Source organism: Notechis scutatus, chromosome Z (assembly GCF_049901735.1).
Source record: "Notechis scutatus isolate UNSWTSFEM ecotype Mainland chromosome Z, rNotScu1.2, whole genome shotgun sequence".
In the NCBI taxonomy this organism is placed as follows: Eukaryota; Metazoa; Chordata; class Lepidosauria; order Squamata; family Elapidae; genus Notechis; species Notechis scutatus.
In genome coordinates, this window is record NC_142025.1 from 52,256,412 (window position 1) to 52,283,906 (window position 27,495).

The window sequence follows — 27,495 nt, forward strand, 5'->3', positions numbered from 1 at the left end:
CGGTGGCGCTCCGGGCTTCCCCTCCGCCGCGCTGTGAAAAGTTTAAGCCTAGAAGCCCGGAAACCCGAGCAACTTCCCAGCAACTTTCGCTTCCTTTTCTCGCGGGCGCACGCACCTGGCCCCAAGCCGCGTGGCGGAGGGGGAGCGCGCCGGTCGCCTCCTCCAAGCAGCCCGCCCGCCCGCCGGGCTTCCCTCCGCCACGGAGCGGGAAGTGTTCCACCCGGCGGGTGGGCGGACTGCTTGGAGGAGGCGACCCGGCGGCACTCCGGTTTCCCCTCTGCCGCGTAGCTGGGGCCAGGCGCAAGCGCCCGAGAGGAAAAGCAAGCCGCAAGTTGCTGGGAAGTTGCTCGGTGCTGGGAGCCACCGTCGTGGTGAGCGGCTTGTCGGGTGCGTCAGCACAAGATTTTTGCCCCCTTTTGCCCCCTTCCCCTTCTCCTCCTCCTTCCCCTCCCCGGGAGGCCCCTGAGTCAGGAGTTGCTGCTGCCGGCGCAGCTCGCGCGGCTCCAGTCCCGCGTTGCCTTGGGAAGGGAAAGGCAAAACCAGGAGCCGCTGAGCCTGAGCCTCCCGGTGCCGCTGCTGCTGTTGCAAAGCACCACCGCGGCTCTTCCTTTTGCCTTTCCCTTCCCGAGACAACGCGGGACTGGAGCCGCGTGGAGCCGCGCCGGCGGTAGCAACTCCTGACTCAGGGGGCCTCCTAGGGGAGGGGAAGGAGGAGAAGAAGGGGGGAAGGGGGAGCAAAAGGGGGGGGGCAAAAATCTTGTGCTGATCCGGCCCGTCTGTCAAATTTTAAAAGTCAATGAGGCCCTGAGCCAAAAAGTTTGCCCACCCCTGATCTAGCACATTACAGTATGTCCAAGTCTGGGCTATCTTTTTAAGAACACTGATAAATTGATCTATAAGTATAACCAAAAATTAAAAATAAATCAGTCAGGCAAAACAATACAATTAATCTTGATGGTTGGAATCCTTTCCAAGGATTGTAAAATAACCAACATATTTCTGGTTTTTAAAAAAGGGATTGGGAAAGGCAGAAAATTGGATTATTTTTTGTTCTAGACCAGGGGTCTCTAACCTTTGAGACCTCAGGGACCATTAAATTCATAATTTTAAATTCCGCTAATATGAATCCAGTGCACCCCTCACTGAAGCTCCTGGACTCCCAGTGATGGGATGGGGTCCTTCAGGCACTTAGCTTGGCCACCTGTTTCTGCAACCTTAAACACTCAAATGAGCCATTTGGAGCCGTTTTTCATAGAAAACAAAATACTGCGATTTCTCATCTCTTTCTACTCAGTATCTGTCTCTCATCTCTCTCTCTCTTCCTCTCTCTCATCACTCCCTCTCTGTATCTCTCTCATCTCTCTCTCATCTTTCTCTCTTTCTCATCTCTCTCTCAGTATCTCTTTCTCTTCTCATCTCTTTCTTTTTCTCATCTCTCTGTATCTCTTTCTCTCATCTCTCTCTCTCTCATCTGTCTCTCAGTATTTCTCTCTCTCATCTTTCTCTCTCATCTGTCTTTCTCTCATCTCTCTCACCTCTCTTTCTGTCTCATCATCTCTCAGTATCTCTCTCTCATCTTTCTCTTTCTATCATCTTTCTCTCTGTGTATCTCTCTTCCTCTCTCTCTCATCTCTCTCTCAGTATCTTTCTCTCTCATCTCTCTTTCTCTGCCTCTCTCTCATCTCTCTCACCTCTGTCTCTCATCTCTCTCTCATCTCTCTCTCAGGATCTCTTTCTCTTTCATCTCTCTCTCAATATATCTTTCCCTCTCTCATCTCTCTCTCTGTATCTCTCTCATCTCTCTCTTTCTCTCTCATCTCTCTCTTTCTCTCATCTCTCTCTCTCTCTCTTATCTCTGTCAGCCAGGCCAGCTAGTGTTTTGGGGCAGAAAGGAAGTCATGCATCTCCCAGTCGCACAGCACCAACAAGGGCTGGAAGAAATGCCCACGAGATCCAGCAAGAGATGAAGCTTTGCTCCCGCCCTGCAATATGGAGCGCATCTCCATCCCCCACTCTTCCCTGAAGAGTGAGTGGGATGGGTGGGTGAGAGGTGGGGGCCAGCCAGTGGTGGGTTCAGCCGACAGGAAGCCATAGCAGGGGGAAGAAAGAGCCATGGGTTGCCAACACCTGTTGCTTTGGACCACCTGCATCCCCACCCTCTCTTACCAGAACAGCACCATTAACTCATTCCGGCCGGCAATGGCTGTGCTACTCCTTGCACCTTGCACCTCCTGCAAAGTTGCAAGTTACCTGTTCCTCCCTCTACAGTGGAAATTTCCAGCCCTACCTTGAGCGGCTTGGCCGGTCCCATAATCCAGAGCCCTAGTCACATGACTGGCCCATTGGTCATCCTGGAGCAGATCCTCCATCTGGTGTGCTGCGGACCACCAAAATTACCTCTGTTCTAGACACCATGACATTTTTATTAAATTTTTTATTAAAAACAAAATAACCTTACACAGGAATGAGCCCTGATTAAATGAATAACATGGTTCATTTTAAGATACTTTTTATCACATTAACCTTTTCAAGGGAATCAAGCATTTGTAGAAACAAGGGGTCTAATGTATACTATATATTTGACATTCAAAAGTGTTTCATACAGTCTTCTTCATGGCAAATTCAATAATGTTGGGAAAAGATTCTTTTGTAGATGAAATTTCCTGCCAAGATGGCACCACCGACGGCAGCCTTGGTGAAATGCTGATAGTTTTTCTGTTTTTTTTATTATTCTCTGTGACTCTACGGATTTCTTACTCAAGAGACCAACTACGAGTTTCCGGTTTGTCGGCTTCGCGAGCGGTAGGGATTCGCTGAGCTGCGCGATCCCTGCCGCGCTAGTTTTTGGGCTCCGACCGGACGGGTGCGGAGCAAGGCTGCCCTGCAGGGGTAGCTGAAGGTAAGGGGATCCGGAGGAAGGGTTTGGGGTGTTGCAGACCCCTCCCTGGCCGGCAGAACCCCTGTTACCAGGACGGTGCAGCGGCGGTCCGTAATGGCCGCCACAAAGAAGTTGACAGCCGGGCAAGTATGAGCAGGAGGAAGAAGAGAAAGTTATTGAAAGTGAAAGTTCTTCTTGGTCGACCCAGGGCTTTGAGATTTATCTAATTTAATTCCTGGAAAAGATGGTTTTCTGATGATTTCTTCCACAAGAGAAAAAAAAGCGGCTATTTTGAGGTGCTGAAGGGAAAGTTTACTCTCCCTCCCGACGGAATTAAGCCGGAAGGGAGAGGATAAAGAAAATATATAAATTTGGATCTTGTTGGAGGAGATGCCTTGAAGACTCGAGGACAGAAATATAATCTTAATAAGGCTTTAAAATATAGATTTGGATTCTTTTTTTTATTTGTTTGATACCACCCTGGAAGAGGAAGGGGGAATTTTGGCTTGCTTGGATTTATTGAGGATTGTGGATTTTGGGATTGTTTTGCCTTTCTCTCGGAATATTTGGTTGGTGTAAGAAGAAAGAGGAATAAAGAAAAGAAAAGATTTATTTATAATGGCTTTCCTTTTTGAAGACCTGAGGGATGAATATGAGCAAACAAAAGCAGCCTGCAAAGATGGCATGGAAAAAGCTTTTCTATTTCTAGAAATGGCGCTGGTCAATTACCAACAGACAATGGAACAGATGGAAACGGAAGAAGAACAACAAGGAAGAGACGAAGACGCCATCTTCATTGAATCCCAAAACTTATCTAAGGAAGAAGGAAGGAAGAGAGCAAGGAAAATGAAGGACTTAAGATTTAAAAAAACATTTGAGAAAGAGAAAAATATGATGCAAAGTAAATATAATGATAATAAACAAGAGAAAAAGGGAACACAACAGAGAAGGGATCCCAGCAAGGCAGAGGTTAGAAGAAGAAGGGGGGGTAGGAAGATTTGGTGGGGGAAGAAAGAAAGGGGAAAGGCGGAAAAAGCCTCAAAGCTTTAAAATTGGATGGGAGAAGAGGGATTTTTTTAGAGATAAAGGATGAAATATAAATTTCTGTAAGAAAGATTCTGCTAAGGTACAGAAGATGGTATTGTAACATTTATATTTGAAATAGTAAATTAGAATGGTTTAAGATTTAATAAGAAATTAAAATGTTGAAGTTTTTAATAATGATTGATTTTTAAAATGTAATAAAATATCGAAGAAAAGGAGGATACAATGTATTTAAACATTTTTGGTGGATAGAATGTACCAAGCAGAACCAAATTGGGTATTTGTTATGCTGAATGTTAATTTTACTAACTTAGGGGGAGGATAGAAAGGCATCATACTCTGATTAGTGATTTCAGGAGAAATTCTTTTTATTATAAGAAGAGATAGAGGGATAATGAATGGGCAAAAGATACAAATTTAATGATTTAATTAAGATGGATTAAATAAGATAGAAATGTGAAGAGTGATATGTGCTATTATTTTTTGACCATGCAAAGAGAGGTAACTGGGGCCAAGGTACTTTACTAAAAGATTTTTTTTATGTTTGTTTGTGTTTGTTTGTGTTTTATGAGAATATTGGGGAAATTATTGTAGAAAGACAGGGAAAGATTTAATATGTAATGATTTGTTTGCTGTTGAAACTTTTAATAAAACTTGTTTTAAAAAAAAAAAAAGAGACCAACTACTAAGCATCAACCAATGTTTCTTTGATGGCCAACTTTCTGTGACTTCAAACCCCTCCCTGTCTTTACAAATGCAGAAGAGTTTCCAACACAGGAAGAAGCAACTTCCTCTGAAACAATGGATAAACAAAAACAAATGGAGACACCGGAAGCAAAGAAGGGGTAAGCGAGCAGGAATTTTGAATAGACTAAGGAAAAGTGGAATAAAACCCCCTCTCCCTTCACTGACTAATTTACATTTACTCGCTAATAAGATGGATTAAATACTTCTTTTAAATAGATGCAATTCTGATTTTTACAACTCAGCAGCTTTCTGCTTCACTGAAACTTGGCTAAATGAATCAACTGATGATAGTAGTCTGCATATCCAAGGATTTCAGAGAGTTCTCCTCATTTCTCCTAATTGCTGTGTATGTTCCTCCACAAGTTTGTGTAAACAATGTATTATGAATTCTAGCTGACCAGATTATATGGGCTGAAGTTAATACCCAGATTCATTTCAAATTATTTTAGATCTAAATAAAGCAAACTTAAGAGCTACCAAAATATTTTCAGCATGTCAATTACTAGCAGCAAGAATACTTTATACCATTGCTACACAACATTAAAAGTTGCTTATCAGTCTTTACCATAAGCAGCTGTGGGACACTCTGATCATTGTATGATTCACCTTGTACCTGCTTACAGACAAAAACCATGAAATCAACAATTAAATCAGTGAAGACTTGGACTGAGGAAGCAAAGCTAAAGTTACAGGCTTGCCTTGACTGCACTGATTGGAATGTGTCGAAGGCACCTCTGCAGACTTGGATGAACTCACTGTAACATCATATGTCAGTTTTTGTGAAGACATATGTGTGCCAACCAGAAACCTGACAATATACAGTAACAATAAACTTTGGTTCACAGCTAAACTTAAGCAGCTATGTCATACCAAAGAGAAAATTTATGGAAAAGGTGATAGAATACAATAAGGCCAAAAACGTATTAAGGGAGATCAGAGCAGCAAAAAGAAGCTACTCTGAAAATCTAAGGAATCAATTCTCAACAAATGAACCAGAAAACATGTGGAAAACTCTAAAAAATATCACTAGTTATCAACCTCCTTCCTATGCTGAAGGAAATCAACAACTGGCAGATGACCTGAATATGTTTTATTGTAGGTTTGAGAGAAAACTACTGCCATCCATCTCCAAAATCCCCATCTCAGACACACCAATAACAGCAAAGCCTCCTATAACCTACCCCATTCCATTGGGCCTACCACCTCTGGTGATTACAGAGGATGAGGTGCAAGGTCTATTTCACAGACAAAAGCCAGGAAAAGCACCAGGCCCAGACAAGATAACTCCTTCTTGTTTAAAAGCTTGTGCTGATCAATGGGCCCCCATCTTCACCCCCATCTTTAATAAATCACTAGGGATGTGCTATGTTCTTTCTTGTTTGAAATAATCTACTATCATCCCATTGCTGAAGAACCCACCCCCCATCAAGGAACTGAATGATTTCAGACCAGTTGCTCTAACATCTGTAGTTATGAAGACCTTTGAAAGGCTAGTGCTGACCTACCTGAAAACCATCATGGATCTGCTGTTAAGACTCCTTGCAATTTGCCTACTGAGCAAATAGATCAACTGTTAATATGATTCTGCACTACATCCTACAACATCTTGAATCTCCAAAGACTTATGCAAGGGTCCTCTTTGTAGACTTCAGCTCAGCATTCAATACCATCATTCCAGATATTCTTCTAAGTAAATTAAATCAGCTATCTGTACCTGACCACACTTGTAAATGGATCATAAGCTTCAAATAGACAGGAAGCAGCAGGTGAAGCTAGGCAAAATCACATCAGATACCTGTACAATTAGCACAGGAGTCCCCCAGAGCTGTGTGATCTCTCCACTGCTCTTCTCTATATACCAATGACTGCATCTCAAAAGATCCCTCTGTTAAAGTACTGAAGTTTGCAGATGATACAGCAGTGATTGGTCTCATTTGAGACAACATATCTGCATACAGATGGGAGGTTGAAGAACTAGCCTTGTGGTGCAACCAGAACAATCTTGAACTAAATACACTCAAAACTGTAAAAATGGTGGAAGTATAGGAGTGTTTCTCCTAAACTCTTACAATACTAGAGAACACAGTATCAATACTAGATACCTTCAAGTTTTTAGGTTCTATCATATCTCAGGACTTAAGATGGATACTGTTGTATTGGTCTAGACGGACACACCAGGCAGACACAGGAGCTGAAGAATAACGTTTCTTTATTTGAAGTAGTAACAGATTAACGTGGCTGCCCAGCTGGGCTGGCAGCCGGCTGGCTGGAGCCGGAGCCCCAACTGCTCAGCTGATGCCGTTTGACAGCTCCTTATATAGTCTGCTGTCAAACGGCACCAACCAATGGGAACAGTAAGATGGTCCCGCTCAAAATGCGGACCAGGTTGAAGACTTAGCTAGTCAGGGACACAACAGATACCTAATATCAAAAATGTCATCAAAAAAACACAACAAGGAATGTTCTTTCTGCGCCAGCTCAGAAAGCTTAAACTGCCCAAAGAGCTGCAGATTAGGAATTATTAAGTCTGTCATCTGCACCTCTATAACTGTCTGGTTTGGTTCTCCAAACAAGACAGGCACAGCCTTCAATGAATAATTAGAACTGGAGAAAAAACAATTGCTACCAACCTGCCTTCCACTGAGGACCTGTATACTGTGTGAGTCAAAAAGAAGGCTATGAAAGTATCTACAGACCCCTCACATCTTGGACATAAATTGTTTCAATTTCTGCCCTCAAAACAATGCTATAGGGCACTGCACAACAGAACAATTAGACACAAGGACAGTTTTTTCCCAAATGCCATCACTCTGCTAAACACTAATTCCCACAACACTATCAATTTATTTACTAAGACTTTGTTACTATAATTCCTCTACTACTAGATTATAATAACACTTCCTAGTACTATATCTTCCCACTTATGCCTATAATCGTGTTGCTTGTATCTTTACAATTTATATTGTTTTATTTGTTTCCTAGTATAATTTGATTGCTTATCAGTAACCTATGACTAAGGTAGTAAAACAAAGTAAAGAAAGAAAATTGTAAACCTATTAAAAATATAGAAAATTGGATTCTTTGATTGAACAGACATCGGTTTTGGATAGGCATTTTTAAAATGCTGTAATCTATTTAAAAAATGAAAACATTTATTTTTAGAAAATATTAGTAAGTTTGATGAGAAAGACAAATAATAATAAAAAGTGAAAACTGATTTAAAACCTGCTGTCAAAGGAAGACACTACAGATCACCAAAGTTTTGATAAGATCTGGTTTAAGAAGAATTAAGAGAACTTTATTATTAAAAAACCGCTGAAAGCTATAATATAAGATTCAACTGGTGGAGGAATTTATGAAAGTTTTACCCTTGGTCTATTTAAAAGAACAGAATGATTAATTTTAAGACATAAAGACTCCTGCACATTGGATTTTTCATTTGAAAAGTTGACTTTGGTTTGAATAAAGGACTGTTGGACAATCAGACAGAAAGAAACAGAATAAATAAAAACAGAGTGGAATTTGCAAAAACATTGCATTGGAATTTCAGGATATAAAAGATACTTTTGCAAGAAGATTGGAGGACATTTTGAATAAAATACCAAACATGGAAGCAGATCTGGAAATGGAGATGCAAAAGACAGAAAGAAAGCAGGAGTTCCAGGAAGAGGAGGAGCCAATTGGAAGAGTAGCCAGAAAGACAGAAGAGATGAAACAACAAACAAAAAAGAAATGATAAAAAGGAGAAAAAATAAAAATGACAATGATTGATGTAATAAACCAAGTATTTTAAGGGAAGTTAAACAGGAATTGGAATTGCAGGGAGAATTTTCTGGGAGAAAGGGGTAAGAGTAGAGAACTTGAAAATGAGACAATGGAATATAGTAGAGAAGGGAGGAATATTCCAGAGGAATGGTCACAAAATGATAGAGATGAAAATTTAAGAGAGGAACATGGGAGACAAGCTAAGAAACAATTAACTAAAACATTAATGCAAGTGAGAGATGATGGTTAAAAGGGGAGGAAGGATTATGATTCCACATAAATGTGTGTATTATTAATCAAGATATACAATTGTGTATATCTTAATTAGGGTTGAAATTTGAATAAAAAGGATTCTTCTCACCCAGTTCCAGACGCTGTTCACCAATTCCACTTCAGTACAATTCTTAAATGTTTCTCAGCTGTCCCAGCTTTATGGCAGCCATCTGACACTGCCTCTTCTCCTTGCCATGACATAAGAGGGAAAAAAGCTCCGGGGTTCAGCAGGAGAGTTGTGATATCTTCTGTGACCTCTCAGAGCACTCCTCCTTTGCTTTGCTGCCCCTACAAGGCAGCTTTGGCTCCTTTCGGAGCCCACAAACAGGGAGAAGCCAGCACAGGAATGGAGAGTTCCATTCCCTGTGACTGGTAGCGCCATGACATACAGGAGGGATGATATTCTAAAGAGCAAGGGCAATAACAGAAAAAGCTCTTTCTAGGCCTGCCAGCCAACACTCCTTGACAGACCGGACTTAAGAGTATGCTCCTCCTGCCTGCCCACAGCAATCCTTTGTTAACAACCATTTGTTCAGCAATGATGAATGAAGGGACTTGTGCCCAAAACTATGGTCATTTCAGCACCGGTCACCTGATGAAAATTCAGGCACTTAGTAGTCACCCCTTACTTATGATTGCAAAGGCACTGCAAGTTCCCCATCTATTATCTTATACCCTTGGGAAACTCCAAAAGCACAGTGAAACGCAGCAGCTGTACCCCATAAGGGGACAAACACGCATGAAACACTGGCCCAACTTTGTTTGAGGGTTGGGGTAATTTAGAGCAGCAAGCCCCACTCCCAGAAATTCCAGGATGGAAAGGCAGGAAGCAGGCAAGCCACAGGGATGGGAAGGCCATTAAAGTTTGTATAATCCGAGCTTTCCCTATGCATGGTGATGGCAACAGAACCATTCCCACCAGTGCCTTTTCTCATAAGCATTGTGGCAATACTTCCTTCAGCCTTTGCCTGTCTCCACTGTTAATGTTGGATTTAGCCTTCCCCCCATCTACTCCACTTGGGACGTCAGGTCTTATCTACTTGCAATTGATGGAGAAGTCAGCTGCTGGGGGGGCTCGTCTGTCCTGGTGGCCCTGCTATCCAATGAGCCATCAGTTAAAAAGGAAGAAAAATATCTAAAGTCCACAGGAAAAGTGGCAGTCAGCACTGCAGTATCTCAACTTGTACATGGCCTGAACCAACCCTCTTAGGGAGTCTCCCACCACTAGGGCAACTCTGCACTCCTTATTCTGGACTTCATTTACTTAACACCATTCATGAAAGCAGGAATGCCAGGGTTGATATAAGATAAGCAATCACATGGATATCTCGCTTAAGCAAGCACTATCTGCATAGGCCATTATACATTACACTATAATAAATAAATATATATATATATATATATATATATATATATATATATATATATATATATATATATATATATATATATATATATATATATATATATATATATATATATATATATATATATATATTGTTTTGGGTGAAGAAAACAAAATATTAATATTATTCAGTTAAATGTTCCTATAGCTTTCTCTAAGTTTAACATATCTGATTTAAGTTTGCTTTCAAAGCTTTCCAACTTTAGTGCAATCAGATTTCTGAACGAGGGTTTTGGGCTCAAGATGAGCAGTCGTCCCTGGAGCCCAACACCTCGACAGGCGCTTGGGATATTTACAGATATTGCTTTACCTTTGACTAATCTCCTTCATACCAAACATTTAGGTGTTGAAAGACCAAGGCCTAATAGGATGTTACCGTGGTCACCTGATTGCCAGGAAGCTTTTGATAAATTAAAAACTTTGTTTGCAAAAGAACTAGTATTAAAGCATCTGGATCCCAATGGTCCTTTTATTATGCAAGCGGATGCGAGCAACATGGCTATCGGAGCTGTATTATTAGAGAGGAACGAGAAAGGAGTGTTACAACCACGCGCTTACACTTCTAGAAGACAGCCAGACAGAGCACAATTGGACCATCTGGGAGAAGGAAACATATGCTGTACATTGGGCCTTACTTACTTGGAGACATTTATTGGAGGCGGGGTTCACATCCTTTTGAAGTGTGGACAGATCATAAGAATCTGGAGGCTCTCCAAACCCCACGTAAATTACCTCCCAAACAAGTTCATTGGGCACTATATTTTAGACGTTTTAATTTCATTTTAAAATACGTGCTGGCTGGGAAAAATTTCATAGTGGATGCCTTATCGCGATTACTCCAGTTTGACAGTCATTGGGGTGATGTAGTGCATCCCCTCATCCCAAATTGTGAGAACATTGCTTCATTAAGAATGAAGATAATAACTACAGATCTTCCAGCAGTGATGGCAGAGGATAAATGGTTGGCTGATAACCCAACTCAAGTAGAGATGCAAGACAGAGTAGCCTGGCGTGGAAACAAACTTTATGTACCTAACAAGCTGCGATCATTAGTATTAAAATGCTGCCATGATGTTAAGCAGGCTGGGCATGATGGATTTCTAAAAACATTACATTTAGTTAAGAGACAGTTTGGTGGCCTTCCTTGAGAACTGACATTGAGAAATATGTCAGAGGTTGTCCTCTCTGTGCAAAATACATGTAGGGAAACTGTTGGGTTTACTTCAAATGGTAGCTGAGCCCACACACCCTTGGCAGGAGCTTAGCATGGATTTCATTGTGGACTTGCCGGATAATAATGGGTACACTGTTATTTGGACAGTGATTGACCTATTCTCCAAACAGGCCCATTTTATACTCTGTAAAGGCCTGCCATCAACAAGATAATTAGCTGATTTATTAAAAACATTTATTGCCTGCATGGAGTCCCTAGATGTATTATTGCTGATAGAGGGGTTCAATTCACTGCACGTTTCTGGAGAGAATTCATACAATTAATAGGCTTGTCTCAAGGTTTAAGTATGGCATACCAGCCATGTATGAATGGGGCAGCTGAAAAAACTAATGCTGCTATAGAACAATATTTGTGTTGTTATATTTCTTATCAGCAGAATAATTAGGTAGAGTTATTACTTTTTGCAGAAGTGACCTATAACAACACAGTACACAGTAGTACTGGACATAGCCCTTTTTATTAGTACATGACAAGGAATTCATTCCTATACCTGAATGGCCTCATATATCTGATGAGCCACTAACAATTACAAAATGGACAGATAGTATACAAACCCATTGGAAGGAAGTGAAGAAAGCATTGTTAAAAGCTGTGGAAACAAATAAGAGCTGACAAAAAATGGGACGAATCACCCCCCTTTTCAATTGGGGACTGGGTATATTTGTCGACTAAATATATAAACTTAGGGGTGGCATGTAAAAAACTAGGGCTGAAGTTTATTAGTCCCTTCCAAGTGGTCCAAATAATTAATCCAATTACTGTTTGCTTAAAACTGCCATCACAATTTAAGAGGATACACCCTGTATTTCACAGCAGCCTTCTGAAACCTGCGGGCATGATGAGATTAGAACCCAGACTCAAGGCTCCAGGACCTGTACAAGACGATCATTATGAGATTAAGGAAATTCTGGATTCTCATAGATAGTGGGGGATTCTACAGTGCCTTGTCAGGTGACAGAGCTATCCTATTGATGAGGTTTCATGGGTACGGAATACTGATGTAGCAGCACCATGGTTGTTGAGGACTATCCACCATAAAAACCCCACAAAGGCTGGTGGGAGGGACACGCTAGGTTGACCATTGTAATCTAATTGTGGTATTTGTCTTCCAGTAAGAGCCATGGTAGAGGGGGCGACATGTCAGGCTCAAAGTGAGCAGTCGTCCCTGGAGCCTGACACCTCGATAGGCGCTGGGGATAGCGAAGCCTGTCTCCTTGCAAAGCTGGGGGAAAGCAATGTCATGGCAGGCACTGGGGAACACGATGTCTGCCTCCTCAGGATGCCTGCCTCCTCAATCGGACACCTTAGCAGGCTCTGGGAGAAGCGACGCTTGCCTCTTTCATCCAGGCTGTGGGGAGCGTCATCACAGACTGCCAGTGTTTATGTTCCGGGATGGCTGCAGAAAGCCAAACTGGTCATCAGCTGTTGGGTGGTGGTTATGAGCGCTGTTTGGCGGCGTTTACGAGCGAGTGGTGGCATGTGTAGGCATCGGACCTATTGGCTCCTCTATGAGGTTGCATGGGGTGTTTTGCTACTGTTTCGAAGCAGCTCCTGGGGCAATGGGGGGTTGAAGGTGATCGGCTGGGTTAGGCATAAGTAGATGTGGGGTGAAGGCGGGGAGAGGAGATGGGCGGATGTAGGTTAGCTGGGTGGGGTTGATAGGCAGCTATAATATGCACTGGGAGGCAGTTGCTCTCAGCACTAGCTTCATTCGGATTTTATCCAGTGCTGCCTTTTGGGTTTGTGTTTGGTGTTTGCTGATAGAATAACTACACCATATAATTGTGAGTACCATGGTTTGTCAGTACCAATCATCCAGTGACCAGTGAGGCTGACACATGGAATCAAATGTTAGTATTATTATTGTTTTACATACAGAAGGCAAAACTTACTAGTAGAAATATAACCTATAGTACTTGAACAGTAAAGATATAGGCTTAATTCAGGCAATACAGTATCAATGTTGAATAATTATAATCAATAATTAACTCCCACTCAGCATTCTAATTTTGAGAGAGTTCACTATTTTGGCAAATCTTTTTGTTATTGGAGATAGTTTTAAGTAAATTTAATCCTAACAAAGTATCTAGCTTATCAGAGAGGCATCTTAACATTATATTTCTCTACTAGATTTACTTAACATGCCTATATGCTCCATTGGAGTATATAGAGCATTACACTGAAGTGAGTGAAGCCCATGCATGCATCCTCTAAAATTAGACATGTGTTGTTTTCAACAGGTAAACCAGCTTGTCACAATTAACAGCACAGGCATTGACCAGTGAAAACTTAACACTTGTGAACCCAAATCCATGCAGTGTTCTAATTAGTTATTAAATGTTAACTATTAAAAGTTTCATTTTTTTCCTAGCACAAATATAGTATTTTATGTAGGGGTGGGGTTAAAAGTTTCATTTTTTTCCTAGCACAAATATAGTATTTTATGCAGGGGTGGAGTTAAAATTTATTACCTCTGATAAGCTAGTGGGTGTGGCTTAATTTGTGGGTGTGGCTTGGTCATGTGACTGCTTGGGTGTGACTTAGTCATATGACTGGCTCGACATGGCTTGTATGTAAATATTGTAAATATTTATGTAAATATTGATTTTTTTAATAAAAAAGAGCAACTTTTACCCAAAATCAGGCAAAGCAGGCAGGCAGATTGAGTTGCTCACAGAACCACAGATTCACTCAGAGATCTATCTTTCTGCAGTCTGCTACCTGAGTCTGCACTGAAAAATAAAAGCTTCAGTCCTAAGGAAGGTTCAGCTCAGCTTTTAGATTAGCTAGAAAGCAAGAAATCCAATGATTTCCCGCTTTCTAGCTAATCTAAATCTCCCAGCACAGCTGATAGTCAGAACAACTGATGGTCGGGAAAAGAAAAAAGAAAAAATAGCAACTTACCAAAAATTAGATGAAGGCACAACACAGGCAAGTTGGATGGTGCGCATGCCAGGTAAGGAGTGAGTGTGCAGGGTGGGGCGGGGCCAGCCAGTGGCATGATTTTCCGGTTCTCCAAACTGTGCAGAATTGTAACAACCAGTTCTATAGAACCAGTCCGACCAGGTAAAATCTCACCTCTGATTTTATCTTAGAAGAATAAAATTTCATAGCAAAGACACACACATTTGGAGACAAATTTAGAGTTTGTGTCATGCCCTTGAACTCTGAGGGAGAAGAAGAACAGCTGACAGGGAATGGAGGTGTGGCTCCGGAGGTTGCGGAGAAGGCTGGGGAAGGGCAGAGGCCAGCTGGGCAGTCAGAGGAAGAACCAGACCCATCCCCTCTGCATTCTAGGACACCCAGGGAGGAATGGAGAAGGAAACAACTTGGCTTACGAGAGAGGAGGCAGCCATGATCCTCCTCATTGGTTGCAGCTGGGGAGACTAGAATATAAGAGAGACAATTATAACACGGTGTTGCCAGAAGCAAAGCGTGTTTTATTTTGGGCTGAAGTTATCTTGGTTGGCATCCTTCCAACAGACTGTGCCTTGTTATCTCCTTGAATTTGATAATTACTTATCCTGGTGGAAATTTCGTCATTGTAGTTGTTTGGTTTTTTATTTCACCTTTATCTGCTCATTAAGCTCAGATGTATTGCTTTCTTTTGAAGACTATTTTTGATTACGTTTTATCTCCAACTGAGAATTATTGAATAGTGGGACCAAGTTGGAGGCATTAGAGGACATTTATTTATGTTTTGGATTTTGTTATGTTTTGGATTTTGTTACACTCCGAGTCATCACAGTTTGTTTTAAAAAGCCTAAGGCCTGCAAATTAATTGCATAACAAAGCTATTATATACACAGTTCTTATCTAACTGGTTTTTCATATTGCTAGTTTTATATTTATCCTTGAACAACAAGTTTTTTCTGCACAGTCAGAAAGCACACTTTTGAGATGTAATTGGGACTAGTCCCAAGCTATTATTCTATATTCTATACTGTTGTATTCTATATAACATCCCCTACACCTATGGAATGGTTAGACTGATTTATTCATAATAACTGCAAGACATAAATGCAAAATTAAAAATTGAGGCCAACTCAAAATCAGGTTCTGGTGCTATCAGTTCTACCCATCTCACCTCCCCAAAAGAGTATCTATTTTAGTGTTAAATGAGAAGCTAAATGAAGTAAAATAATTCTAAGAATTGTCTTTGATTTAATAGTATCACCTAAATCTGTAGAAAATCCTGTCTTGCTGGGGCAACCAATATTTCCAATTCTTTCTCCAATAAATCAGTTGCTGCATAATGAGACACATGCACAATACAGGTAGTCCTCAGCTTACAATCTTTACCTTAGGAACCATCCAAAGTTACAATGGTAGTAACAAAAGTGCTTACAACCACAGAACTGTCATAATGTCCGCACAATCACTTAATCAAAATTTGAATACTTGGCAACTCTACTGGCCTGAGGAAGATGGACAAGGTAGAAATTTTAAACAAACAGTTACAGCATCCCAGGATCATGGGATCGTGTTTTGCAAACTTTCAAGTTGGCTTCCAACAACCCAATCAACAGGGAAATTGGATTTGCTTAATGGCCATATGACTCATTCAACAACCATGGCAAAAAAAATGGGCCCAATTCACTTAATCACTAAAAATTCCAGTCCCAGCTGTTATAAATTAAGGACTACCTGTTATGATGAAAATAATGAACAGCAGCAGAGCCAGGGTTTCAGTTGGGAAATCTAAACCCACAAGAACCAACAGACTTATACTGGAATATTATTATTGTATATCCACCTCTATTATTAATGATAAAAAACTGACAGACAGCAAGATGAATGATTTATAGACATAAAGTGATAAAAGTATTAAAGACCAAGCTCTTTCACACAAGAATCATGGATCAAGAAGTTCATCTTATTTCTACATGTAACACACTTTATGAAGGAATGAAACTGCATCCCTGTGAGGTGGATTAAACTGATAGAGTGTGATTGGCCCAAAGTCATCCAGCTGGCCTTCATGTCTACGGCAGTCTAGAAACCTCACAGTCTCCTGTTTTCACCTAATAGATTAAATGGGCTCTTTCTTTGGTTTTCACTACAGGAAATCCTAATGGATCAAGAAGTTAAACATGGCATCCAGGAAGTCTGTACTTCCAGACCTATAAGATTATTTTAATGTAAGCTTTCAATAAAAATTAATATTTATTTACTTACTTATTTATTCAATTTATATAGACCTCTCCTTCATCTCAACAAGTGACTCTGGGCAGCTAGTTCATTTAGTAGTATCTTCTAGCTAGTTTACCTGAGAGGGCTGACAGCCACTTGCTGTAGAAAAATGAAAATACTGAATAAAGCAAGGGCAAATGGGTCAACAGCTCCATAAAACCAACAAATAGACATATGCATAAATCCATCCTACTAAAATCAATACAATCTAAAAATGCCTAATGAAGGAATAAGCTGCAGTTGTGACTTTAAAATGCACAACCCCCATAAAATTTCTTAAGGATATCAAGTTGCTAATTTTTCTCTATAACAAGAATATTTCTGGAATTGAAGATTGCAATTCAGCTTCAGAAGTTTCCAGAGAATCACAGAACCATTTGATGATGATATAGCATCATCAGAAGAGGAAATCTTTGGATGGAGAAAAGCTAAGATAGGAATGAAAGCAGAGAGTACAGAAATCCTCAATTTATGACTACAACTTGGTCCATAATTTCAGTCACTAAGAGTTGCTATCCTTAAGCAAGTGATCACACCTGATTTTGCAGCCTTTTTTTTCTCCATGGTCACTAAGTGAATCCAGCTTCTTCCACCAGAAACTGGCTGGGAAGATCACAAATCACAATCACACAACTGCAAGAAGCTGCAACCATTGTAAAGTAAGCCAACTGTCAAGCACCCAAACTTTGATCATGTGATTGTGAAAAGGGGGTGACAGTTGTAAATATTTCATCAGTAATTTTCCAGTACTGTCATAACTTTGAACTGTTATCAAATGAATAATTATAAATGGCCAGTTTTAAGTTTCTGGGTATCATCATAAAAGAGGCCCTGACCCGGGGTGCTCACATTGCAGCACTGCTCAAAAGGGCCCCACAAAGATTATACTACCTGAGACTTCTCAGGAGAGAAGCAACTGAAACAACTGAATGAAAAACTGCTGGTGACCTACTGCTGCACCATAGAGAGTATTTTAACTTCTGCACCTGTGAATGTTTTGTCCATTGCACAAGGGCAGATAGGATAGCACTCCAGAAGGTTAATGTCATTGCCCAGAGGATTATTGGTTGCCCTCTCTCCTCTTTGGAAGAGCTTTATAGCTCCTGCTGCCTTAAGAAAGTTCAAAAGATTCTTAAAGATCCTGTGCACCCTTTTTTTTTTTAACTATTACCATCTGGTAGATGGTACAGGATAATAAAAACAAGGACAAGTAGGCTGAAAAACAGTTTCTATCCCAGGCCAGGAATTCTATTGTATAGTGCAATATTAATGGAATATTGGGTTTTCAATTCAGTTGTATAGAATGTGAAGCAGAGATGGCATTCAGCAGGTTCTGACCAGTTCTGGAGAACCGGTAGCAGAAATTTTGAGTAGTTCGGAGAACCGGCAAAGACCACCTCTGACTGGAGATTTTACAGTATCCTTCCCCTACCATGGCCACCAAGCCACGCCCACAGAACCAGTAGTAAAAAAATTTGAATCCCACTACTGATGTGAAGGATATGTGTTTGTGTTTTATCAATTATGATGTACACTGGAGATGGCATTTAATTTCGTTGTACGAGGTGCAATTACAATAAACTGAAATCAAGGACTGCCTGGGAAACAAATCATTTCTATCACCACAGAAAAGATATGGCTGTTCACTTCTTTCATACAGCAAGGATATGGCTGTTCTTTTGGGCTTTGTGGTCTGAAGTACCTGTTACATGCTGCAGTTTTTATGAGATATGCTCTTTTAGTTAACAATTCAGGCCTATGGGTTCTGTATCTGGAGTAGCAGATACTAGTGCTTATTTTTATTTTATATTTTTCTCTAGTTAGCCCTCAAACCATATAAACCATCTCATAAATACATTAAAATGTTTTTTGATTTTTATATGAATCAGCTGTGGAATCATGCAGTTGTAAATAAATAAGCAAATAAATGAACAATCAGTCTCTCCCTCCCTCCTCCTTGCAAATATCCCAGGAGATTCTTGTCAGCCACCATTAGAAAAATATTGTTTCTCTTTATTACACAGACTATGTTCAACAATCAATGAACTGAATACTGTAGTATTTTTACTAAACATGCAGAAGGCTGTGCTGTAGAAATTAACTTAGTTTAAAATCAATGGAAATTATATTAGAATTTTAGTTTTGTTTTCCTACTTAAAAAAGCAGAAACTGTCAAAAGGATACATTTTCATCACATTTGACAACAGAGTAACTCACTGGATCAGTGACTTGCTCAAAGTAGCAAGATTAAAGATGAGAGACTTTTTTCCTCTCAATATAAATTTTCCAATATGTATTCTAAATTTTTTCATCTCCTCAAAGTTAAAATTTTGCAAAACTTCATAGATACCTTTGGATTCTATTATGTACATGTGGCATACATTCCATCCAGTGGTGAATCAAAACAACCCAAATCAATAAACTACATTAGCATCTACAAAATTTTCTAAGTCATTTTCTATTTTAGCTCACTCATCTCAAATTAGGCTCAGATCTAAAGAACTGGGAGTAGCCAATGTGGCACCTATTTTCAAAGGAAACCTGAAGAGATTTTAAACCTGAAGGTTCATCAGCTTAACGTTTCTTCTAGAAACATTAGTAGAAACGGTAATCGGGGGAAAAGAACTAGTTACTTAGAAGAACATGAAATTCTATTGAATTTGACTACGAACAAAACAATAAACCCTCCTCAGCAGTTGAAGCTTGCAAGGTGACTTAGGGCCTCTTTCTCTTACCTGACAAATTTATTGTGGGTATCAAGTACAAATAAATAACATTTTTAAAAAATAGAAGGAGCACTTTGTACACCATCTTGAGTTCCTACATAAAAGGCTGGATGCCTTCAAATTGATCAATCAAATGTCAAATGCACTGCAATTTAAATAAGTATGCAATATAGTTATTGAGGCACACGAATATCACTTTAAATGTTCTTAAACTGAAGCAGCCATAGCAAAAAACAAAATGTTAGACTAATATAAGAGCTGGTTCTTCTTATAAATACAGAAGAAAACATTCAGGGGAAACAGAATGATATACATACAGAAGGCTCCTATATTCTGTTACTACAGTAGCCAACAGTTGCTTGCAAAAAGCCTCCACAGTAAGCAGTAGTATAACATTTTTGCCTAACTTTTCTCCAAAACCAATTCTTTAACTTAATACTAGAATCATACCATGACAGGTAGTCATCAACTTACTATCACAATTATGCCTAAAATTTATGTTAAGTGAGAAAAGTGAATTTTGCCCTATTTTATCTTGCTTTATTTGTTAAGTGAATCACTGCAGCTGTTAAATTAGTAACATGTTGTTAAATAAGTGAATTTGGTTTCCCTATTGACTTTGTTTGTCCAAAGGTCGTAAAAGGCGATCACATGATCCCAGGGCACTGCAACAGACATAAATATGAGTTAATTGTCAAGCATCCAAATATAAAATCACATGACCACGGAGATGTACAATGGTCATGTGTATAAATGGCTATAAGTCACTTTTTTCAATGTTGTTGTAACTTTGAACAGTTACTAAATAAATTGTAGTAAGTCAAGAACTACCTGTAGTACCAAGAAAGCACAAATGTGTAATTTTTATTAGATAAATTATTAAACTAACAGTCAAAATATATAGATATTTGAACATTAAAAAGTGGGATGGGGGATGCCAGTGGCAGGCACTAGGAAAGGCGGGTGGGCTAATAAAGGCAGTGGACAGTTGCTAGGAAATATACCCTGTTTCTCCAACAATACGGCCTCCCCCAATAGGAAGTCCCAGCATGTTTTATAGGCATGAAATGAAATTAAGCCTCTCCTCCCAAATTAAGGCCTATATTAAAACATGTGAAATGGGGGGGAATGGTGGGGGGGATTGCCATTAGGAAGTACTTTTGTTGCACACCCGGATATGGTGCTGCCTGCGTTGAATCTGATATGAAGTGCCCCACCAACACCGAGGTCAAGATCCAAGTCGTCGCTGCCCGCCCGCCCGAAGATGCAAGGGGGGGGGAATTAAGTCACCCCCGAAAAGACGGCCTAGCCATTTTTTCGGGCTCAAAAAAAAAAAAAAGACACGGCTTTATTATATGAGAAACACGGTAGGTGGAAGCAGAGTGCTACAAAATATAAAGATCCTGGGTTCCCATATTTTTAACAGGGTTTTCAGAAAAAAAGGGGGTTGGAATGATTTATGGAAATGACTAGCAAGCTTCCCTATTGACATTGGGAGAGAAGGTTGTAGTGATCATATTGACATGGCTTGCTGTGATATTATAATCTCAAGCTGGGTGCCCAAGGACGAGCATCATAATCTGGTGACCTCAAAGACACTGTGACGCTGTTATTTTGCAGACTAATTGTAAGTCCCCTTCATTCAAAGCAATCACCAAACGAGTGGCTCTAAGTCAATGACTACCTGTATTCGATTTGCACAAAGCTTCTGAAATGGTTCCATATACCGGTAATCCTAGAGTTACAACAGTTCACTTAGTGACTGTTTGAAGTTATGCAATGACCACCATCCCCTTGAAAACATTTGCAAGCCACTTGGATGGTGGAAGCCAAATCGTGTTGCTTCCAGCGTCCAGTCATCTTGCAAATACTTTTCACGCTGAGAGTGAAATGTTCTGGGGGACATGATCTCATGTGACTTCAGGCACCCATTCTCTGAAAAGGTGGATGGGTGCCTGAAGTCACATGAGATTACAGCCCCCAGAACATTTCACTCTTGGCATGAAAAGCATTTGCAAGCCAACTGGATGCTGGAAGGGAAATCATCCTGCTCTCCTCTTCCTCAAAGTCAAATAAATTGCTGCAAGGTATCTTGATCTTTGCAAGGTAAATGAGTCTGGCATGGCAGGATGGGAGGGGAGAAAGGGCATTGGTCTTACCTGAAACACATCTTCTAGTTGTACAGGAGAAGAATCCAAAGCGTGGGCTGTCTCCTGCTTCCTTGCTTAAAGACTGAGTCAATCAAAGTTTAGTCCCAGCTCCCTTTCCACTGTGCATGCCCAGTTTTTGATGAAGGCTGAGGATTGACTTGGAGATTTCTTGATGTTCTTCCTTGGCTCGGGACTAACTCTCTAAGGGTGGGATTTGGATTCTCCTCCTGTATAACTAGAAGATGCGTTTCAGGTAAGCCCAATGCTCTTTTCTCAGTTTTATATGTCAGAGAATCCAAAGCGTGGGAGGTACCCAAGCTAATTGTCCTGAGGGTGGGCCAACTCCTTGTCCTGAGCCCCCATCTCCATGTGAACTCTTTGTAGAATCCTTCTTCCAAAGGATGCTTCTGCTGATGCGAATGTATCCAGTTTATAATTTCTGATGAATGGAGATGATGATGTCCACGTTGCTGCCCTACAGATCTCTCCTGTGTGTTCCATGCCATGGATGTGGCTGCACTCCTGGTTGAGTGTGCTGTTATCTTACCCAGCAACTGTAAGATTGACTTTCATAAACCCTTGTAATACATGTCCTGATCCATCTGCCTATGGTTGATGGTGAAACCTTTTGTCCCAACGAACTTGGTCTGAATGAAATGAACAACGCCTCCATTTTTCTAATGGGCCTTGTTCTCTTACTATAAATGCATGTTGCTCTCCTTATGTCTAACTTTTTTTCTAGGCTATGGACCAGTTCCAGGCAGAAGTCTGGTAGTACTAACTCCTGCGCTCTATGAAATGTAGAATTGATCTTTGGGATAAAGGTTGGATCCAATCTTAATACTACCCTGTTTGGGTGGACTATACGGAGGTCCTCCCTCACAGATAATGCTGCTAATTCCGATATTCTTCTGGCTGATGTAATGGCTACTAGGAAGGCCACCTTAAGGATGAGTGAGGGTAATCCCACTGACTTCAGTGGCTCAAAAGGCTCAGTCATGAGCACCCTCAGCACCCTTGTCAAGTCCCAAGTGGGGTACACTGGTGGCTTTAGATTGGTTGCTCCCCTGATTAATGTGTGGATTAGGGGATGTCGTGAGAGGGACTCCGAGGTCCCACAACCCAATACTGATGCTATCACCGCTATCTGCCTCCGTAAGGTGTTAGGAGTTAAGCCCTTTTCCAGGCCTTCCTGGAGAAAGTCCAGCACTTGTGTAACTAACACTGTGGTTGGGTCTATTTGCTTTTTGGAACACCAGGTTCCAAACGCTCTCCAGATAGCATCATAAATTCTATTGGTAGATGGCCTCCTGGAGGCCTGTTTATATTACATTGGCTGAACACTCTAATCGCTTTAGTGTGGCCTTCTCAAGTGCCATACAGTTAGTTGAAGCCATTGTGGCTCTGGGTGTTGTATAGCTCCCTGGTTTAGCTCTATCCTGTCTGGGGGAATTCTCCATGGTCTGGATACCAACAGATCTATCAGATCTGGGTACCAAGATCTCCTGGGCCAGTGAGGTACTATCATTAAGACCTCTGCCCCATCCTCTATCACTCTCTTGTTTATTTTTGGTACTAACAGAAAGGGGGGAAAGGGTAGAGCAGCTCCTTTGGCCACGCTCCTTGGAACGCATTGGTTCCTTCCACTCCGTGTTGGAAATCTCGAGTAGAATCTCAGGAGTTGTGCATTTGCTGGAGTCGCAAACAGGGCCAGGTCTGCTCTCCTGAATCTGTGCGACAGTTCCCTGAACAAGTCTGGGTGTAGGCACCACTCTGAGTAGTCGACCATTGTTCTGCTGAGCTAATCTGCCTGAATGTTTTCCACTCCCGATATATGTTCTGCCCTGATCGATAGATGTGTCTCCGCCCAGCGGCCCAATCGCTTTGCTTCTTGCATGAGCGTTAGGGAGTGAGTGCCCCCTGCCTGTTGATATGTGCCTTGGCGGTCACGTTGTCCATTAGAATTAACACATGCTGTCCCACTATTACTAACTTTAAAGCCCTTAGAGCCAGGTGAGATGCCCTGAGCTCTAACCAGTTGATGTTGTTCTTGAGGTCTGATTGAGACCACTGACATGTGTAATCTTGTTCTGACAGTGGGCCCCCACAGCCTTCTAAACTTGCATCTGTTGTGATCGTCAGTTATGGCCTGTGATCTCCACCACTGGAGTGACTGCTTCACTCTGGGATGAATCTGTGCTTTGGTCCCCGCATTGCCCCTGCCCCCCCCCTCTGGTAATAGGAACCATTGCAAGATCCTTGTGTGCAGTCTGGCCCAAGGTACTATCGAGATGCACAATATCATCTTTCCTAGTAGTTGTGACAGTAAGTACAGGGTCACCTCCAAGTAAACCTCACAGGAGTTGGTGTCTATTACTGCTCCTAAGTGTCATAATTGCCTTGTTGGTTCTAAGTGACTCTTTTCGAAGTTCACGAAAAAGTCATGTTCCTGTAATGTCTCTAGATCTCTTTTTGCTCTTAGAGTCAATTTTGACTGTATTAATATGTCATCCAAGTAGCATTGGATCTGCATGGGCTTTGTCCTGAGAAAAGCTGCTATCGCTGCCAGAACCTTGGTGAATGTCCTTGGTGCTGAGGACAGGCCAAATGATAGAGCTCTGTATTGGTAGTGTCTTCCTGCATAACAAAACCACAGGACCTTTCGGTGCCTCTTGGTAATAGATATGCGTAGGTATGTGTCTGTGAGGTCTACTGATGTTAGGACATCCCCCTCCTGGATACTCCCTAGTATAGACTGTAGGGATTGCATCTTGAATCTTTTGTACACTATGTGCCTGTTTAGTAATTTGAGATCCAGAATTGGTCTCCCGCCCCCCCCCCCCGACGCTTTTTATACAACAAACAGGTTTGAGTAGAATCTTTGTCCCCGTTCGTTCTCCGGTACCATTTGTACCGCCCAAATGTCCAACAGATGTTGCACTGTTGTTTCCATAATTATCCTTTTGGCTTTGTCTCTTAGCCTCAGGCATCTTCTGAATGAATTCGGGGGTGTGGAGAGGAATTCCAGAACTAGGCCTCCTCTTATTGTGTCTAGGACCCACTTGTCCATTGTTGTTGCCTCCCATCGGTCAGTGAATAGGCCGTCTCCCACTGATGGGTACTTTGTTCCAGCTGTCACTTTGTAAGCCGGAAGGTCCTGTTGGTTAAACTCTTGAAAGAGGGTCTTCCCTGGAACCGTTGTCCATTCCTATCCCTAAATCCTGCCCTGTCTGGATGACTAGTAGAGATTTGTGTGTACTGCCTCTGTGGGTACTGGGAGTGGCTAGGAAAAGTAGTAGGAAAAGGCTGCTGCCGTGTATATGGTGAAGTTCGCCTATCTGCCTAGCCCAATTTCTTCGGCAAGATCTTCCTCTTGTCTTTGGTTTCTATTAATAATGGCTCAATGGCATCCCCAAAAAGTTTGTCCCTTTGACCAGGGCTGAGGCCAGTTTCCATTTATGTTTCAGATCCGCTTGCCAGTGATGGAGCCAAACAAGTCGCCTTGCAGCCACTGAAGCTGCTATGGCCTTGGTTGTGTACTTGACCCCATTGAGTGTGGCATTCTCTATGAACTCCATTGCAGCTACTATTTTGTTTAAATCCTGTTGCAATCGAAGATCACCAGGTGGTATCCTTTCCTGCATCTGCTCAAGCCATATCAGGACTGCTCTGCTGAAAAAGGATGCTGTGGATGTTGCCTTTACAGACCATGCCATGGCCTAGTGTACCTTTTGAAGGGTCTGTTCCATTTTCTTGTCCTCCCCTTTTAGACCATCCTCAGCCTCACAAGCCAGCACTGTAGCTGACGTGGAGGCTGCCACTGGACTGTCTATCATGGGAACTGAAATTAGATCTGCCAGTTCCACATTATAAAATTTCCTCTCATTTCCCCCTGGCATGGGGAAAATGATGGTCTGTCCAACTGTCCTTCCATCACTTCCCTGAACAATTCAGTGAAGGTATGGATTCACTTTCAACTTTGGTTCAAGCAAAAAACCTGTCCTTGGGATCAGATGGGTCTAATTCAGATTCCTCTGTCCTTGTAACCTTCCCCAAACCTCTTGCTATCTTAGTCTTCCCCAGCAGCATCTTAAACAGCTGGTGGCGGAATAGGCCTGTGAATGTTGGGGTCTCTGCTTCATTTACTTCTTCATCTGAAAAGGCTGACTCCCTGTGGTCATTCTCTCCTGACACAGAGGCCTCACTGTGAGTGTATGTATATACTGGAACTGTATCTCTGGAAGCCCAGTTCCTCCCTTACTTCTCTTGCCAGAGTAGGATGTTGAGCATCCTGCCTTCTCTCACTGTATCAGGCTGGGTCTGTTACCTTGACCCTCTCTGATTTCTGACATCATTTCTCTCACCATGGCCCTCACTTCCTCTCTCAGAGACTGTTCTCTGACTCCCACTACTGTGGGAGTAAAACTGGCCTCAGCTGTTAGTCTCCTTCTCTTGGGGGAGGGTTCCTGTTCCTCATGCATTCCTGAGCACTTCTTTATCTTTCTGTTTCACACATCCTTTCTTCCGCACAAAGAGCAGGCTGAAAAAACTGTTCTTCAGTGCCCTCTAGTGTTGCACTCTTTTCCTAGTGCTTCACTGCCATTGGTCTGCCTGTTGGAGCATGGGAATTTCCATTCTTCACCTCCTTTTCAGCCCTTGCAAAACTTTTCTCAATGGCTCTTTGTTTCCTTGATGCCTGCCTGCCTGCCCCCCACCATCTGCCTTGGACACCCTGCTTTTCTGAAGATCTCCCAGCTTCTCTGAGTCCCTTTGAACTCTGCTCTCTGATCGGGCTGGGGGCAGGGGATCCCTGCTCCTCCGGACCTGCCTCCATTTCAGAAAAATCAACCATATCGCCCTTGCTGGGGTTCAGCAAATGTGGTTGCTCTTTCTAACTGCTTAAGAATATGCTCAGCCTAGACTGAGTATGGACTCTAGCCTCCCTTTCTCCTGGGCAGGCTTGTATGGCTGTCTTTGGAACTCATTCAGCCTTGACTGAGTCTGCTCCTATTTAAGGGAACGCTGGAGGCTTTGTGGGGGCTCCTGGCTGTTTAGCGGCTCCTTTGCCACTCTACAGCTGATTGCTGGTCTTCCCCGCTTTCTCTTCACCTCATGGCTATGGGATGGCTGAAAGCTTGTTAACTATCCTTTCCTTCTCTGCTAGCCAATCGAGAGCCCTCCCACTCTTACTGAGGCTGCTGCCACTTGCCAGGCTTGGTATGGGATCCCAGCTCTCTCTGTTTGCGTCTTCTGCCTCCTTCATTTACTCGCAGTTTGCTGACTTTCACTCTTTCTTTCTCTCTCTTTTTTTCCCGAAGAATCCAAAGCGTTATTACTATTTTTTCTTTTTCTCCTTCTGAGCACTCTCTCCTCATGTCCTCTTTGCATGAAGATGGAGTCAAAAACTGGGCATGCACAGTGGAAAGTGGGCTGGACTAAACTTTGATTGACTCTGTCTTTAAGCAAGGAAGCAGGAGACAGCCCATACTTTGGATTCTGCGACCCGTACAACTGAGAAGCATGAGGTATCTCAGAAAGTCCTTGGGTGGCCTGTTACATCACTAGACCCCTCCATGACTTTCCCCACCCTAACATACCTTGTGCACTTAACATTGGATTAGCATTGAATTAGTGAATGCGTGGACAAAAGCAGAGAGTGATCACATTTAAGTTAGATTATTAACTCTTACGAATCCTCGAGTTAAAACGTAATTGGCATTACATTCATATCTCAATAATTACTTGTAAAGAAATTTTTAAAAACTCAAATTATTTACTATCCAAACTCTAAAACAAGAAACAATTACACAAATGAGAGAATTTTTACAAATTAACAAAAGTTACTAACGAGTAGTTTTTCCTAAAAATGTCCTTGTTTAAGGCAACTTCCAGAGAGGCAGTAATTGGAGCATAAAGAAGAAGGGGTCCTATGACATCTTAAATAACATCGTTACAGCATAAACTTTCATGGATTGCTATACAGTCTGTGCCTTCAGGTGAATGTTTATATTTAACATACTAGAGCTGAATTCCTTTGGAATTAATAGTAAATAGTGAGATAACCCATTCACTATGGTTAT